At 46.3% G+C, this 13,045-nt stretch overlaps 1 protein-coding gene and 1 pseudogene across 4 annotated transcripts in view; both read left to right on the top strand.

Moving 5' to 3' along the window:
* The window catches only part of LOC148022081 (mechanosensitive ion channel protein 1, mitochondrial-like), a 166,153-nt gene that overhangs the window by 104,960 nt on the left and 48,148 nt on the right, over positions 1–13,045 (top strand). The gene's annotated exons all lie outside the window — the stretch shown is intronic.
* Positions 3,600–6,493, top strand: LOC148022083 (uncharacterized; annotated as a pseudogene).

The raw sequence follows: 13,045 nt of genomic DNA, 5'->3' as shown, positions 1-13,045 counted from the left end.
TCCAGCAACTGCATAAAAGGTGCAATAGATTGTGCCCGCATCTCAAGCTGGAGGGGGAAATGGTCCGACAACGCATATTGCTGTAAGACCTTCATTTCCAGCATCTCGGGAAGAAAATCATCCCCCTGCATGATATATATTCTGTCCAGCCGCGACCAAGTAGTTGCATATTGTGCGGAATGAAAAGTAAACCCTGAAAAAGAAGGGTGAAGCCACGACCAAAGATCTTGCTTAAGTACATGCAAAGCAAAGGAATTCCACACCCGGCTTTCCGGCGTATCCATTACCGAATGCCCTGAAGTGGACTGAGAAGAGTCAACACACATATTGAAATCTCCCATCAAAAACCCCCTTCGGCCAAGTGACATGGAGCCCTGCAAAGTGGACCAAAGATCCCGTCGGGATGCGGGATCATTCGGAGCATAGAGGCCCAACAACCATAAAATCTCGCCTTCAAATAAGACTTCGATTACCAGAAAGCGGCCCTGCACATCATTTTTAACAAGGACAGGCTGGTATTTCTCATGGACAATCATCAGCACGCCTGAATAGTGCGTAGCATGGGTCCCTGCATAAAACAGACGGAATCCATGACAATCCACAACTTTTCCTGCTTCACCGTGACTTTTGTGCTCAACTGCACACAATACATCCCACTGGTTCTCATGCAAGACAGTTCACATGGCATGTTGCTTATGGCGAGAGAAAATGCCTCGCACATTCCACGTGGCTATCTTCATATATCTTCAAAAAAGGAAGTCAGGAACGAGGCGCCTGTTGCCTTGATTTCATCTTTTCCGCGAGAGCATCCAGGACACCCTCATCCAGAAAATCAGCCAATACTGCAAACGAATTCGGGCGACCTGCTTTAGAGGTAGAAGGGAAATCCACTGCCTTGGGAGTGGGGCGGGGATAACGCCGATCCCAGGGTGTGATCACATTACCTTTTGTATCAAACGCCAGCTTAGCAGGTGGGCCTTTGGGGCCGTCGGTATAGACTTTCCTTGGAGACTGATTACGGGGGGCAGATGGGGCCGTAGTACGCGCAGCCTGCTGTGAAGTGACCATTTCTTTCCTGCGCGTATACGTGCGCACGGAATCCTGGGAAGTATTAGGCCCAGGATCCGCCAGGCCTGCATCCAACTTTTTACCTTTTTTGTGACGTGCCTCAATCCAGTCAGTGCTACGGGAATCCAAACCCAGGACCTGTTGTTTGCCTTTATCCATGACATGAGGTGATTGAAGGGCCTCCTGGGGCGGGGCATCAAGCACCATGTCATCCTTGGGCAGCACAACCTGCGCATCCTCCGAAGACGGTTGCCTTTCAGGGCATTCGGCCATGAAATGCCCCAATTTACCACATGAAAAGCAGTGTCCCGCAAAGTTGCCCCATTTCAAGTGAAAATGTAAAGGATGCATGCCTGAACAATTGAGGCGAAGCCACGCGGGCCTTTTCCTGGCCGTGTCCCATAACATGCATAAACGGTTTCGGTTCATCACCCTGAGGCTTGGGGGAACCAGCACTGTTCCCACAACCGCCATCGCATCCTTCAACATTGGCCAATAGACCGCCGGACAATTTTCCACTTCCACCCACACCGGGCATTCTCGTTGAAGCAGACGCTGGAAGTCGCCCATGGGGCGCCATGGTACAACATGGACCAAGCGGCGATCAAAGAATAGTGGCAACTTGGACAGGAGCTCAGCTCGATGCGTTTCCGATTTCAACAGCACCTCATAAAAGCCGCGAGGTCCAAGGAAGATCTCCTCAACACACTCCCCTTGCAATAAATGGTGCATCCACTGGCGAATATGCGAAAGCACTGGGATCCTGCCAGTGAAGAAAAGTATAACTGCACGGTCATAAAACACCGAGAAGGACCGCAAGACTGATTTGGGGTCCACCGTGGCTTCCAGCACATCATCCGTTCCCGCATCAGAAAAAGATTCATTATTATGCTGGACATAATCGCCAAGCAGAGTATTGGCAAAGTCCAGCAAATGCTCCCAGTCAATTTCCTGCGAATCCACAGGATCAGAGGCAACTTGCGCATAGGAACGTTCCTGAGGACCCATTGGCTCATCAGAAGTATGCTTGGAGCGTTTGCCGGCAGGCGGCAGTTCAGAACCCGGAGGCAGCTCCTCCGTGCATGGCACCATATCCTCCGGCTCCTTTGCATCGGAATCAGGGCCAAGGGCTGCCACTGTCCGGTCGAGAAAATCCATATCCAGGCCAGCCATACTGCTGTCTTCTCGCTCGCGCTCTCTCTCTCTCTCTCTCTCCCTCTCTCTCTGTGCAAGTCCCGCAGACCTGCAAAATCAGGGAACCACCCGGCTGCAGCAACAGGACTGTAACGGGGTGCCTGTGGAAAACAGGACAGGCACGCGCAGATGAACCGGGGCGCACAGTAACGGGTCCGACACAGGTGAGGCTTCAACGCGGCTGCATCAGCCCTGCACGTTGATGCAGAGCAGTCAACCACGGACGGAGTGCTCTGCACCGGTCAAACGTGGACGGGGCAGGCGTCACGGGGTCAGGCAGAAGGCAGACGTCGAGAGGCAGATTCGAAGGGCGTTGCTCGCTGGCGCAGAACCAGCGACCAGCGGGCGGAACTGGCGGGCAAATGGCGGGCGTCCACGGGGCCTGTCAATAGAGGGCGCAGGTTAGGGCGACGGCAGGGGGCGCGAGTCACAGGCCAAACGGGGCGATGGGGCGCAGGTTAGGGCGACGGCAGGGGGCATGAGTCACAGGCCACGCGGGCAACGGCAGCAGGTCGCACAGGACGGGACGACGTCAGGGGCCGTGGTCGACAGGTCAAACAGCAGGCGGCAGCAGGGCAAGACGCACAGGCGACGACACAGCTGCACGCACGCTCGCCATCGCACCTCCTTCGTCTCTCTCTCTCTCTCTCTCTCTCTCTCTCTCTCTCTCTCCCAAGGGCCAACCCTAAACTCCAAAGCACTCTCCCTTTCTATAAAATCTCCCCTCCCCCACCGTCTCATTCATCCTTTCAAGTTCTCCACCCCTCCTACTCCTTTCAAGCTCTCCATTCTTCCTACTCTCTCAAGCTCTGTCCTTGAGTCCTCCCTTAACCTTTCAACCCTTCCAAGTTCCAACCTCCTCCTTCATCAAGCTATAGCCTCTCTCTACTCCGTTAATCTCTCTACTCCTTCAAGCTCTCTACTCTTTCCGCTCCTTTCTTCAATCATCTCACCCTCCACCCGTGACCCTCACGGCTCTCTCTATATATCATCAATGGCACCTCCTCTCCATGAGGCTTTTCGCTTGCATTGTGCCTACGTCAAATGAGTGAAGGAGAAATCCAACACTTGCAAGTGGCAATGCAAGTATTGCCCAAAGCTCCAAATCTCATGTGTCACTCGCCTTCTCATCCACCTTTGCAAATTAGGAGGGGAAGCCACACCATGTCCCAGTATTTCCGACGATGTCTATGAAGATTGTCGTCGGAAATACTTGCCCTACCTCTCTCTACTCCGTCAAGCTCTCTACTTCTTCAAGCTCTCTACTCTTTCCGCTCCTTTTTTCAATCATCTCACCCTCCACCCGTGACCCTCAAGGCTCTCTCTACATATCATCAATGGCACCCCCTCTCCATGAGGCTTTTCGCTTGCATTGTGTCTACTTCGAACGAGTGAAGGAGAAATCCAACACTTGCAAGTGGCAATGCAAGTATTGCCCAAAGCTCCAAATCTCATCCGTCACTCGCCTTCTCATCCACCTTTGCAAATTAGGAAGGGAAGCCACACCATGTCCCGGTATTCCCGACGATGTCTATGAAGATTGTCGTCAGAAATACTTGCCATTGAAGCGACGCAAAGGCCTTTCAAGGGCAAGTGAGGAGGTGATCTCTCCCGATCACGAGGTCTCGGATGCGGAAGACGATCCCTCTCCAACTGTCTTGATTTCCTCCGTTGGAGGGGCCTCTTCTATCCCATCTAGAAAAAGCCATTCGAGTGGTGCACCTATGCCCAAGAGACAAGCCACTCTTACCCAAGCAACGGGGCAAGTTTCCGGTCCTCTCTCCTTTCTCAAGGAGAGGCAAAGGCAAGCGGAAGAGATTGCATGCACCATAATTGAGTGTAATCTCTCTTTCCATATTCTCAAAGTGGATTGATGGAAGCGGATGGTGAAAGCCATTGCTGCCGTTGGTCCATGCGAGGGATGGTACGGTGTCACGTACAATGACATGCGTACCAGAAACTCGATGAGGAGAGAGAGAGGATTGATAAGTCCCTTGAGCGTGTGCGTGCCGGTTGGCGGAAGTATGGATGCTCTATCATATCCGATGAATGGAGTGACCGCAAAAAAAGGGGATCATCAACATTCTCGTCTCTTGCTCACTTGGCACATACTTCCTACGAGCGGTGGATGCAGACACAAGGGGAAGGAGAACCATGGGCTCGTTCATGTATCAACACATACGGCAAGCCATCATTGAGATAATGCTTCTAAATCCATTATTTTGTAATCTCTTCTTTTAACCTCCCAAATTTATTCTAATTTCATCATGTATAATCTTGTAGGTTGGGCCACAAAATGTGGTACAAGTTGTCACAAACAACGCCTTGAATTGTGCATCTATGGGGCGGAAACTTGAGGCCGAGTTTTCGTCCATAGTATGGACACCATGCGCTACACATTGTCTAGATCTTCTTATGGAAGATATAGGCAAGTTGGAGTGGGTGGCGAGGATTGTCAACGATGCTTGCACAATCGTTAGCTTTGTCAACTCCAAGGTTCGAGTTCTTGCGATATATCGCTCATACTCGGACTTGGAGTTGAAGAAGCCCTTGAAGACTCGGTTTGCAGCCATGTGGCTTCTCCTCAAGCGTCTCTATGATGTTCGCAACGAGCTACAAAAAACAATTGTGTCAGATGAGTTTAAGGAATGGCTTGAAGGGGAGTCCACATCAAGCCAAGTGGAAGCAAAGGCCGTTCAAAGGCTTTGCTTAAAGGAGGGATTTTGGATGGATGTGAGAGGCATTATCATTGCCGTCACTCCCATCTACAAGGTGCTTCGCATGACGGACATGGAGGGGGCTACTATTGGCCTCCTCTATCATCTTATGGCGGATGCGATGGAGGAGATACAATCATCGACCATCTTGGATGGGGAGGCCTCTTCTTCATGATATTGTTTTTATTTTTATTTATTTTTAATGATTCATGCTTCTTTTTAGTTTTAGAATCTATATTTCATATTATCTCTCACTTTCTTTTCAAATTTCACCTCTAAATCTCTCTCTAAATCTCTATCATCTTACACCTACTGTAGTGATATCTTGGATACCACCCCTAAAAGAGATGACATTCTCTTTTTGACAAAGAAAAGATGGGAGTGGATGAAGTGACCCATACATGGGTTTGCGGCACTCTTGCATCCCGCCTTAAAAAAACCCTCTCTCCTCATGGATGCCAATGTCATTGCTGATCGTGATGTCTTTCTTCCAAAGGCTTTGGCGGAAGAGCACCATGGTGCCTTCCTCTAGGAGCTTATTAATTATAGTGATCAAAGGGGCACCGCTTTCGCATCTACCATTTGTTGGAAGCGGGAATCGTTGGTGAAGCCCATTTTTTGGTGGAAGTCATTTGGCTATCAATTGCCTCACCTCCAAAGAGTGGCCTTACGCATTCTTGCACAGGTTTGAAAATCTCTTCTTTTTTTTCATTTAATTCTAGTTACAACTTACAAATTACAAACTTAAAGTTTAAACTTACTTTTTCTTCACATGGTTTAGGATTGTTCGTCGGGTGCATGTGAGAGAAATTGGTCCGCCTATTCCCTCATGCACACCAAAATTCGTAACAAGCTTAGCACACGACAATTGGAGCGACCAATTTATTGTCGCTCTAATTTACGCATGCTACGTAATATGCATGACATGTCTATGGCAAGTCAAGTATCATATATCTAATTTTTATACTTTTTAGTTCATAACTTTATTCATAGATTATGAAATATATTTAAAGAATTTTCACTTGTTTAATCTAAGTTCTTTATTATTTAAATATATAGATAAATGTGGATTCACTCAAGCTCTCCGCTAGTACACTTAAAAGTGTGACTTACAAGAGAGACTTGGAAGAGGAGCAAATCTTTAGAGAGCTTTACTTGGAGCTCGAGGAGATAGACCGGCGGGTCTCTCGCACTCCTGCACGCGTGTCTGTGTTGTTATTCACCCTCGCACCGGTAGCAATGGAACTTCTACTTCGGCATTGACATCGGCTGCCCGTGATGCTTATGGGGCCCTTAGATGCTACACGAGGCGTGGGAGTGGCTCGAAAAGTACTCCTAGTTCGGCCCAGGAGTACATACCTATCACTGCCTCTCACCTAGAGCTTAGAGAGCGCGAGTATGATGACGAGGGTAATGTCATTAGTGAGGGTGATTTTGTTGAGGAGGGTGATGGCTTCTCAAGCGGTGACGAGGATGCTTTCACCTTCGATGCCGAGAGTGATATGAGCACCTAGAGTAATTATGTATCTTAATTCCGATTGAGCCACGGATGATGACTTTTATTTCGATCCATTTTTGTATACTTTTTGTATGAGATTGCACATCTGGCTCATAATAAAGTTGTTGGTTTCATTATTCATTTTACATAGTACACTCTCGAGTCTTGTTTCAACTCTCTTGTGCACTTTTGGCTTGAATCTCTAAGTTTATGTTTTAACTTGTAAGTCCAAGCATTAAGCATAGACTTATATGTATTTTTTATTTCATCGGATGTAACATCGGACGTAGGTCCAAGATTTATTAGTCTGATTAGTACCGTACTACCATCGGACTGTACTTATTGGACGCCATCGGACGTGACAACCATGCTCCTATGTGAGCGTAGGCGTAAGTGAAAACCCAACAAACCCCCCTAGAGTGAAGCGTGATCAAAAGTACGAGGATCATCCGCCACCAAAGGAGATCAAATTTAAAGCATTGCGAAATGCTTTAAATGAGGAAGAGCTTTGGTAAAGATGTCTGCCACATTACTGGTGGTAGGACAATAGACAAGGCTGATATGACCTGCATGTAGCCTCTCTCTGACAAAGTGATAATGTATCTCAATGTGTTTCATGTGTGCATGAAACATTGGGTTCCGTGCCACTGCAATGGCACTTTGATTGTTAGTGAACAAAAGAGTAGGCTCCGTAACAGATAGATCCAGATCAACTAGCAGTGTCTAATCCATACGCATTCAATTGTGGTAGTGAAAGCTGCCTTGTATTCAGCTTCACATGACGATGTGGCAACAGTGGATTGTTTCTTGCTAAGCCAAGATATACAAGATGAGCCAAGAAAGAAACAATTGCCTCTAGTGGAGTGACGTGAATCATAATCACCAGCCCAATCAAAATCATTGTAAGCATGTAACTGCAGTGGTCCCCCCTTGGCATAAAGCAATCTAAGAGATCTAGTACCCTGCAAGTAATGAAAGACACCCTTAACAGCTTGCCAATGTGACATGCGTGGCTGATGCATATATTTACTCAGGGCTGAAACTGCAAATTGTATGTCTAGCCTAGTGTTGCATAGGTAAATAAGACATCCAACTGTTGGAGCATATGTGTGTATATCAAACAAATCACTGTCATCATGTAATGACAGCTTTAGTCCAGGTTCTGTTGGTGTACAGACTGGCTTGCAATTTTGTAAGCCAAACTTCTCAAGAAGTTTACCAATGTATCTTGACTGTGATAAACCAATACCTCTAGCATCATGTATGAACTAAATGCCCAAGTAATAATGCGAAGACCCGAAGTCTGCATCTCAAAAGTTTGTTGCAAATTTTGTTTGAATGTTGAAATCTGATCAGCATGTGTCCCTGTAAGCAAAAGATCATCAACATATAGACAAATGATCAGCATGGATTTTGCATACCAAGCTCTAGGAGTTTGTTTCAAACCATATAAAGCCTTTTTCAGCTTGCAAACCAAGTGTTCGGATCTCTCAATTGCAAAACCAATGGGCTGCTATACATATACTTCCTCGTGAAGTTCCCCTTGTAAAAATGCAGTTTTAATATCCAACTGATGCACAGTCCATCCATAATGAGCAGCCAAAGCAACCATAGACCTGATGGTCGTCATTCGGGAGGTAGGAGCAAATGTCTTCTCATAGTCAATGCCTTTCTTCTGAGCATAGCCTTTAGCTACAAGCCTTGCCTTATATTTGTCAATGGATCCATTTGCATTCTGTTTCAGCTTGTAGACCCATTTTGTTCCAATGCCTTTCTTCCCAAAGGGCAAAGACACTAAATCCCATGTTTGATTCTTAGTGATAGAATCCAATTCAGCTTGCATTGCTGCCATCCAATGCACACTTTGTTGTGCATCCTCAAAACATTCAGGCTCCTCATCATCAACTGTGTTTGCTACCATAACAAACTCCATGGTATGTAGAGTATCAAGCATACGAGCTTGCCTTCTAGTACAACCAGGCATGGGTACATGCAGATGACTATCTTTCATAGTTTGTAAATACCATCTAGGCATTGTCTTGCCTCCTGACTATGCATAAGCTCTTGCTGAATTTTCAGATCAGAGAATGGCTGATTTTCTGCATTTTTCAATGGAGCAGCTGGTTGAACATTGAGTTCCCTTGTTGAAACTCTAGCTGAATCACCAAATGTAATGGGCAGCAGCCCTTCAAATACATCACGAGCAGCCTAATATGTGTCTAAACTAGCAAGGGACAATTCTGATTTTTCGTTAAATAGTACATCCCAACTGATAAACACCTTTTTAGAGATAGGATCATAGAGTCTGTAGCCTTTTCTCTCACTACTATATCCCACAAAAATGCATTTGACAGCCTTGTTATCCAAGTGTTTTTTGAGTACCTGTGGAATGTGTGCATATGCAGGACACCCAAAGATAGGATCATGTTAGCTGGTCTTTCTTGCAGCGATTAATGTCTACAATGGGTTTTGGGCCCTGTATGATTTCTCTAGTTGATACTATCAGTTAGGGTGCTGTGGCCGATATTGCTCTTAATGGAGGGATTACTGAGGAAATTGCCTTATACCGGTCACTTTGGCAAGGCTGTCCTCTTAGCCCTTTGCTGTTTGCTTTGGTTACTCACCCCATGCTTTCATTACTAGATAAGTTGGTAGCTCAAGGTGAGATAGTTGGCTTAACTCTTTCTGGCGGTGATTAGCTTGTGGGTCAATCTTTGGCGGATGATTCTTTTATGTTCCTTAAGGCAGATGGTATTAATGTTAACTGGGCAATGGTGGCCTGGAATCTTTTTGCTTTGGCATCGGGTCTTCACATTAATACTCAGACATCCACCCTTTTCTCCTTTCGGAGAATGATCTGCAGGCCTTAGGCTGGAATGGAATTATGATCACAAGGGGCAATATAACCAGACACTCGGGATACCCTATTGGTGTGGAGGTTGCTCCTCGAGCCTTGCTGGATTGGATGGTCTCCCGAATTCATGACAGGTTCATGTACTGGAAATCCCAGAGTTGGCCACTATATGTTAGACTAAAAGTGGCTCAATGTATAATGATCAATATGATCTCATTCTTTTTGCCACTACTTCCTTGGACAAAGAAGTCCATTTTGAATTTGGTTCAGCCTATTAGCTTTATGCTCTGGAAAAAGAAAGGCAATCGTTTGGGACAGGTATGGATCTCCTGGCAGCATGTGACCACTCCGAAAAGGATGGGGGGTGCAACTTTGCTAGATGTCAATTTGCATATGTCCACTTTGAGGTTTTCCCTGTTGCAAAGTCTATGTACTGAGTGTCATCCTTGGTCAAACATTGCCAAATTCTTCATAAAAAGATGGTCATCTCTCATGGTAGCACGGTTATTCATGCTTCTTGGTGGCATGTGCTTAATTCTATGAGGCCTTTAAAGGTCTCCTAGTCTCTTTTTCTTTCTCATTTGATAGCTTCCTGGCAAGAGATGCTTCGTTTTGCAGTTTGGCGTTCTCTCGGATATTTGTAAAGAGGAAAATTCCCTGCAAGGAGAAATATTGGCTTGCTCAAGGTTATTGGATTGGCCACAAAAAGATTTGCAGCAAGACAGGTTCAATTGGATGGCAAGGTTGGGGTTGAAGACAATCAGTGATGGTGTTATTCCTGGGCTGGCCCGTCTTTATTCCTTTAGGCGTATTCGTCTGTACTTTTGGGTGCCTCGTGGATATAGGGACATTTGGTCGTCCATATAGGACAGTCTTCAGAGGTTCTTTCCTTTGCCTGTGTTATAGCCATTTTATCCTTGGCGTGATTGGATGTTTGTGCTTCCTGATGATTTTGGGAAAAGGTCAGCTAATTAGATATATCATCAGATGGTGGAAGCCAAGAGATGGGTCATGAGGAAAGCGAATAGATTATGGCATTGTAGGGACAGTAAAAAGAAGTGGTGGGAAAGATTTATCCAGCTTTGGAAGTCTAAGGTCCCGTAACAAGGAAAAGTGTTCATGTGGTGGCTGCTCATTGGGGGTCTTCCAATGGGCGAAGTGGTCCGTGCCCGGATAATCTTTGCTGGGCATTGTGTTTTCTGCACTACTTGTGATGAGACATTGCTTCACCTCTTTGTCTCCTGCCCTGTTGCACGACAGATTTGGAATTTCATTTCCCGTGTCTGGTCCTCGGTGACTTAGCACCGCCTGTCAGTTCATTTGTGGATTATGGGAGACATGTTGTCTATGCCCTCTTTAAGTTCAGATTGTTCCTGCTTATTTCATTTCCTTAGATGGACAGCCCTGTGGCATATATGGCGTACTCGCAATGCCTTTATTTTTGATTCAGCATCGGGCATCCATGGGCATGTGGCTCATGTGCGAGGAATAGTGTTATGGAAAATCTCCTCTATGATGTCAGTGGACCTGGTTCTTTTGGATATTGCTGCTCCCTGGATGGCAATTGTTCACTCTACTCCAGCTGCTCCTTCTGTGTGATCTGATAGTACTGTTCATGTAATAGGTTGTTCTGGTTGTTCTGATAGCCTGCAGGCCTCATGTAAATATTAGTTACACAGAGAGTGAGAGAGACAGAGTATGCTGACCTCTTCGTCTGATGTAATAGAAAATAACTGCTACAGAGACAGAATGTTGACCTGATGGTCTGATGTAAATATTCACTATCTAATTCGATTATCTTCACGAGAGAGAGTGAGAGAGAGAGAGAGAGAGAGTCGTGATGCTAGGGAACGGTGATGACCTTGGCCACCATGGAACCTATCGCTACCTTGTAGGTCTGACTTCTGTTGGTCTCTTGATACCAGTCACTCCCCTGCACTGTGTCCCTTGGCGCCGCCCTGTACTTGATTGTTGCACGCCACCAACCAGTTTGTTGCACGTGTCCATAGTTGTTCCCTTACTCCCACTTGTGACTACTTTGGGCTTGCCATGCAGGCCTGCTTGTTTGCTCGCTTGGTGGGCATGTCTTGTGGAGAGCAAGGCAACGACATCTTTTGACAAGCATGGCATATTGACAGCTTCCGCTCCTTGATGGTGGGCCAGGATACGTAGAGTATGCAAAATATGGAACAACCTGTTGCTACTCAGACTCCGGCTATGGAAGTGGAAGAACATACTGAAGATGCTCATATGCTCAAGTGGCCTCTCCTTCACAGGACTTGCAAGAACCCAACTGGGATCAAATGCTAGAGTTTGTGAATCCTCTTCTGGAGGAATATGTCGAGCACGATTGTCGAGCTATTCTAACTTGTGCAGAGGAAGAGATCCTAGATACACATGTGCCTACTCAAGAGATTCTTTTATCTTTTTTGTCTTTCTATGAGCATGGTGTTATTCTTTTCTTCACCCGTTGACTGACTCATTTGTTAGCCTATTAAGAAAGAAAACACTATGTAAGCCTTTAGAAAAGATAACTTCATTCATAAACGACACAAAGCACTCTTAGGGTTGGATTCCCGTGCTTGCTAGGATCCGTCAATGGTTGACATCTATCTTTCAGATTGATTGTGTGGAAGAGATCTTTGCCAGTCAGCATGGGTTCTATGAGATTGAGTTTCTTTGTCCTTAAGCACAGGATCATCTTCTAACTAAGCAGCCCCCTTTTTTGTGATAAATAGTTAGTGCACATTGTCTCCTGGCATCCAATGGCCGATTTCCAATCCTTGCTTAAGCAATTATGTCCAGTATGGGTGGAAGCAGAGAGTTGGCCAGCAGTTTATTGGACCCTTCTAAAGGACGCAGTGGCTAGTGCCCTTGAGCCTCAAGGCAGCCAACCCTAATCATATGTGTATGCTGTAGAACATTGCGAGAAAGAGGCCTAAGTGGTTACACCTCAACTATAATGGCATGTGGCCTCTTTGGTTTAGGCTCAAGTGGGGTACTTTTGCAGGTTAGTGTTTCTTGCGTGGCCAATTGGGTCACTTCATGGCCGAATACCTTGATTGAAAGAGTCTCGAGGTGGATCAGCCCATGTATATGGACTCAAGAAAAGATCAGAATAAGCCTTCATCTTCTTCCCAACATTAGGCTGCTCAGCCCAGTCAGTCCCAAGGCATCCAAATGCAAGCAGCCGGCTGCTTCATCAGCAATAGAACCATAGGAATGGACAGAAGCCCGCCGCAACAAGGGAAAAGTGAAGGAAACAACAATGTATACAATGCCTATGGAGCTCTCTTCTTCACGAGAACCCCTCCGCACTTATTCCTGTCACCAAGATAAATCCTCGGATGTACCCACTACTCAATGTCTTGATCTTGCTTAGGATCCATAGCCATCTAAACTGCAGCCCAACCAGTCATCATCATGTGCCCGTGACCCTCCAGCTCAGCTAGTCTTTGATGCGGCCGATTGAATCATTACTCCATGGGACCGCAAGTATCTATCCCACCATGAAGATTTGTCCTCCTCTTTGCGGGCCGAACATCAAGATGCCAAACCTTATGTGGTTTTGGGTGACTTCTTTTATGATGGTGTATTGGAGACATTGGTTGCCAAGGCCCAACAAAGATCTCATCACAATTCTTGATCCCTTGTGTTTGTCTAGTCTCGAGGCGCCTCTTGCACGCTTGTCCCTTGTATTTGGTTCATATTTGA

This window comes from Lygodium microphyllum, chromosome 17, assembly GCF_053477565.2.
Source record: "Lygodium microphyllum isolate KBCC chromosome 17, Lygodium_microphyllum_v1.1.10, whole genome shotgun sequence".
Lineage (NCBI taxonomy): Eukaryota > Viridiplantae > Streptophyta > Polypodiopsida > Schizaeales > Lygodiaceae > Lygodium > Lygodium microphyllum.
This window is presented reverse-complemented; position numbering and strand designations above follow the sequence as displayed.